At 45.3% G+C, this 5,967-nt stretch overlaps 1 pseudogene; it reads left to right on the top strand.

Annotated features, from left to right (window-relative positions):
* The first annotated feature begins 1,186 nt into the window (after positions 1-1,186).
* LOC110316951 lies at positions 1,187-2,618 on the top strand (annotated as a pseudogene).
* Positions 2,619-5,967: the final 3,349 nt, after the last annotated feature.

Below are 5,967 nucleotides of genomic sequence, written 5' to 3'. Positions count from 1 at the left end.
TAGGTCCCAGGGATACACAATCTAGTTTATCATGTAGGAGATAAAGAATAGGCGTTCTTAAGGTCAGTGTCCGGCCTTGTGACCCATAAAGGAAGGGATTGTCTATGTCTGAGGAGAGTGAGGGGAAAGAGTTGAACTCTATATCTTATTGAACTCAAAGCTTCTTTAGTTGTGGGTCATAACCCTGACTGGGGCTGTGTGACTGAATGTAAGAGCTGTAAAAATCCAGCAAGTGTAAAAGGTTTCTGGAGGCACAGAGCCCCCAAATTAATTAAAAATAAAACACACAAAAATCGCGGTGTCTTTGGTAGCTACTGTTCACAGTGCATCAACGGGGAATCAGTGTAGCCTCTGAGCATGCTTGTGCAGCCTCAGGTCTGAACATGAATGTGCACTTTGCACTCTATGCACATCACGCCACACAACACCATCATAAGCTGCCTGAAGTGCAGCTCAGAACAGGGATCGTTGTATTCCAGGGGCTGCAGTGTTTCCATTGTAGGTCTAAAGCTTTCTATACTTTCATAAAATGATGTCATTATGGATAACAAAGACTTTTACTATCTTGCTTCTATCAGTCCTTGGCATGCAAGCATCAAATTAGCATATTTCTGTGCTGTTCTGTGTTTGCCAAACAAGCACTTCCATCTCATTAGTATGCAAATTGATTTTAATCTTTAATAAATGGTAGAATCATATGTATATTGAAGAATCGCTTTAAAATAAATTTGTGATTGACCAGCAGTCAGTGTTTGGTTTATACGTTGTGCCCCTATGTACCTGAGGTCATGTAAAAGTTTCTCTGGTGGAAAGGAGTCATGATGGACAAGCTTTAAGAAGTCTTGATGGCCCCAGTGCTGCAGCAGCGCATGCTGTTGTCCCTTTTCACCCGGCTGAAGAGCTGGTACATCTGGATGAGGTTGGACACCCTTTTCTAACCCAGCAAGTGCTCCAACCCTTTCTGCAGAATTGCGGTCAAACGTTCTCCTAACAGCTGTTTCTCCACACAGGCAGCCAATGGTTTGTGTGTGCTGTGGTCTAAGTAGGTGATCACTTGGTCTGCTTCCTCTTCTAGATGTTTGCTCACATGGTTAAGGTGTTCTGGAACACACCCCCCCCCCCGTCCTGCACCAGCCTCTGGCCTTCAGCAGTGTATAGACAGTATCTCCCAAGAACTTTGGCTTAAATGAGTCTTTCTATACCTGGAGATCTGACACCGTGCTTAGCAAATTCTGAAGCAGGCTCCTGTCCACAGCCTCTCCACCTCATTCATGCCTTTGGGACAACCATTGTCATCAATCCTGAGAAAGACAAAGACATGGTCCAAGACCTGCTGGACTTTAAGGACAAAGTGGATCATGTGGTGGAGGTGTGCTTCCAGAGGAATGAGCGCTTCATCAACCTGATGAAGGAGTCCTTTGAGAGGTTCACCAACAAGCCAAACAAGCCTGCAGAGCTCATTGCTAAGTTACGAGGGCAACAAAGAAGCAACAGACAAGGAGCCAGAGAGGATCCTGGACAGGATCATGACCCTATTCTGTTTCATCCATGGTAAGATGTCTTTGAAGCGTTTTATAAGAAAGACTTAGCAAAAGGGCTGGTCGGGAAGATCACGTCGGTGGATGCAGAGAAGTCCGCGCTTAGTCCCCAGGCGGGCGCCATGCCAGCTCTATCTCACCCTTCCTTTACATATGCAGAGTGTGGAGCTGCATTTACCAGCAAGCTGGAGGCCATGTTCAAGGACATGGAGCTCTCCAAAGACATCTTGGTTCATTTCAAGCAGCAATATGCAGAACCAGAGTGCACCAGGCCCCATTGTTCTCACGGTGAACATACTGACCATGGGCTACTGGCCCACATACACACCCACGGAAGTGCACCTCCCTCCAGAGATGACCGGACTTCAGGAAGTATTCAAGACATTCTACCTGGGCAAGCACAGTGGCCGGAAGCGGCAATGGCAGACAGCGCTGGGACATGCCACGTCGAAGGCGGACTTTAAGGAGAGGACAGCGAATTACGAAGAACATTGCAATCTCTCGCCTGTGGTAAAGCACGGATCCTTGTTAAAAGTCCCAAAGGAGCCGGGCGTGGTGGCGCACACGCCTTTAATCTCAGCACTCGGGAGGCAGAGGCAGGCGGATTTCTGAGTTCCGGGCCAGCCTGGTCTACAACAAAGTGAGTTCCAGGACAGCCAAGGCTATACAGAGAAACCCTGTCTCGTAAAACCAAAAAAAAAAAAAAAAAAAAAAAAAAAAGTCCCAAAGGAAAGGAGGTGGAAGATGGAGGTAAGTTCATCTTTAGTGCAGCCTTCAAACACAAGTTTCTTCTCTCTTCTTCAGACTAAAGATCAATCAAATCCGGGTGAAGAAGACTTGAAGAACAGGTTAGCACCACAGAGAGAGTATTTCAGGATAGACAGTACCAGATCGATGCAGATATAGTCAGAACAATGAAAATGCAGAGGATACGTGGTCATGATCTCCTAGTGCCTAAATTATACGATCAGCTGAAATTTCCAGTGAAACCTGGATATTTGACAAAGGGATTGAGTCACTTTTAGACAGAGACTATATGGAACCAAAGACAGTCCAAATCAGGACCGCTACGTGGCGTGACGCACCAGCTGACTGTCGTCTCCCAGTGACACACACACACACACACACACACACACACACACACACACACACACACACACACACACGAAGCACCTGAGAGTGAAGCCGCTGTGCTGTCTCAGGGCCCTGCAGCTGCCCCGACTGATTACGCTTGGATTCGGAGCAGAGGATGTGGTTCTTGGCTCATCCTTCCCAGGGCGCAAGGGCTTTGAGATGACACACATCTTCCCTCCCTGCTTCTTCCCCTACTTCTTTATTGTTTCTGTTACTCTCTGACTTCGCATTGAGAAGTTCCTTCACAAGCTCTTGTTCCTCTGGCAGAAAGCCATGGGCTTGGTGTGTTGTATGTGTGATTGTGGGACACAGTGAAAATACCCTAGCTGCTGTGTTCTTCCCCTGATGAAGACTCCAAGAGAGAGCCCCAGGCTGGGGCACTGGGAAGAAACTGTCCAGGCTACCACTCGGCTCTCTGCACCCTGAGCATTGGCCTCTCTTCTGTTTATTTTCAGAAAGTTGGAAACTTTGGCTTCTGTAAATCTGGTTTCTAAGTGAGGTCCCTGATGTGCCAAGAGGACATCCTGTCTGTCATGAGACACTGTCACCCAGAGGGCTGCTTGTCATTTGTTGAGGGGCTTAGGGGGGTTCAGGTTTGTTTCCATGCTGGTTGAGTATGGAGGTCCTGGGTTTGGCTTTGGGGTGACTGCTGTTTGACTGTTGAAGTTGCAGTTTGTGTGATTGCCATAATAAAATCGGGCCTGGTTTTATAGTCTTGTACAGAGACTGTCTTGAATCTCTGCCCTGGCACTATATGGAGCTTAGTTATGTTTGTCAAAAGGCAAAGGACTTGTTGGTTCCTGGAGACATACTGTGTGTACAGGTGGGTTGGGCAGCGAGAACGAGGCTCCATCGTGTTGTTGCCATGGTGATGATGACAGCCACTTTTGCAACATTTAACAGTACTTTATATTTTACAAAGCAGCATGTTTCATTTTGATTAAAAGCTACCAAAGGAATTTTGAGCATGTGTAAGAGTTTAAAGCAATATTTTCTGGAATATACCCAAGTTTATATAACTCAATTTTATGCTAAATAATGAAAGGATTCTCCCTTTTTGAAACACGCATGTTTAAGATATGACATCTTTTTGGGCCTCCATATTAAAACCCTTTCTAAGTATCATTTCTATAGTTGTACATTTTCACTTGTGAGTTCTATGATGTGGTCTCTGAAAGACCAAATAGATGTCTATTTCTACTTCTTATTTTTAAGTTCATTGTGTTTACAGATTGTTAATATTGTAATTTAATGTAGACTTACTTTGAATAAAACTAGTTTAATTTGCAAAAGAAAGAAAGAAAGAAAGAAAGAAAGAAAGAAAGAAAGAAAGAAAGAAAGAAAAAGAAATCTTGATCACTGGTACTTGGGGAAATGGTTCACTGCAGAAAACTCTTTCTTGGAGTACCATAGGAGACTGGCTTTGGAAAACAAGGAGTAAAGGCAATTAACTCCTATTTTCTAGAACTGCAGGGTTCAGATCAAGTTCACCATTGCCAGCACCACTGCTGACTATCAAACTCATGCTGAGCCCGCTTGTCTCCTAGACTTCCCCCTGTCACAGTCAGGCAGGCCCCCAGAAGCAGCCTCTAGACAGAGACTGGCTTACAGGCTCTCATCCGGCTTCTCTCTGAGATGAGCAGCCATCGTCTGCTTTGTGTGGGGCAGGCTTCAGCTAACCAGTTCTGGTCCCTAGCTTGTTTGAGTATGATTAGGAGCTAAGAGAGAATAATTTTATTTCTTTACATCTTTTATTTTAGAAAATTGTGAGAAAAGAAAAATATATTGCTAACAGAGCCTTACTCTCTGTGGTTTGTGAAGGCTAAATTTATTACCCGCCTTCTTAAGAAAGATTTGTCTATTCCTGGGTAAGAAGTGGGTGGAGGGATTGCAGCGACAGTCAGTCATAGCAAAGGCCTAGCCAGTCCTACATGATACTTGGGAACTGAGGCATGTTACAATGTTACAAAGCTGTCTTGATCTAATGTGCTTCTCTCTCTCTCTCTCTCTCTCTCTCTCTCTCTCTCTCTCTCCTCTCTCTGTGTGTAAAAACATCATGATTTCTTCTAGTGTGGTTCAGTCTGTGAGTGTGAGCTGCCGATGAGAATGGGGTTAGGTCATGAGTATGACCCTAGTGTGGCTCCTGGCAGCAAGAGGAGTGTCCACTCCAGGCAGTGGCCTCTGTACCAGCTTTCTCTGGCGGCCTCTTCTGATTTCCCACAGGGTAATGTTTGCTGCTGCTTATGTGATTGGCTTTTCACCTGGCACTATCCCTTGCTCAGTGGAGACCTACTTACAAACAGGAATAGCATCTTCTTTCTTTTTGTGGTCCTAGTGCTGAATACAGAGGCTGGCACATTGCTGTATTCTGGAATGGGCTCTGTGGATATTTACTGAATGAATAAATATTCTTGCATATATGAGATTGAAAAATAGGGAAGAATCTATATGGAAGCTCACTGTGGAAGGCTCCAAATGGCTGCTTAGAAGCACAGGTCTTATAAGCCAGATCTTGGTTTATATCCACATTTATGAATGGATTTGGCAATTGAATCCAAGAAGACTAGAATGTCTAAGTTCAATCCCATAGTAGAGTTGGAAATCATGCTACATGTGTATATGGTGGGTTACTAAGATGGCTCAGTGAGTAGGAGGGTGCTTGCCATTGAGCCTGATGGACAGTCTAATTCCTGAGACACACAGTGGAAGGAGAGGACTGGCTCCGGCAGGCTGCCCTGTGGTCTCACACCTGCACCATGGCTCCCGTGCATGCAACCACACACACAACTGTAATCACAACAGTCTTTTAAAAGTGAAGGGGTGGAGAGTGATGGAGGTACCTGCCATTGATCTCTGGCCCCCAATCATGCACTGCACACCTGCATGTGCGTGTGCACATACACACACAATACACACACACACACACACACACACACACGATCATAACAGGAATTGCTCTCTGTGAAGATAATGTTACAGGGTATTCAATCACTCGCTGAACCCCAAGATTGTGTTATCATGTAACTCAGTCCTTACCACACACCTTTAATCCCCATGGCTGGCACACAGACATGCCTTTGGTATACACCTTTAATCCCAAACAATGGAGATAAAGTTAGTTTGTAGAAGGAAGCAGCCATGTTTGAACATGATGTCTAATGGAGTAGCAGACAAGGTGACAAAACAGAGAAAAATTTAACTGAACAGAATGTGCCCAACTCTCAGGAGAGAGGAATGGGAAGCAACTCAGGAGGGAGGGAGGGAGAGAGGGAGGGAGGGAGGGAAGGGAGAGGGA

Source organism: Mus pahari, chromosome 2, assembly GCF_900095145.1.
Source record: "Mus pahari chromosome 2, PAHARI_EIJ_v1.1, whole genome shotgun sequence".
NCBI lineage: Eukaryota > Metazoa > Chordata > Mammalia > Rodentia > Muridae > Mus > Mus pahari.
The sequence above is the reverse complement of the archived record's forward strand: the minus strand, read 5'-3'. Positions and strand labels throughout refer to the sequence as shown.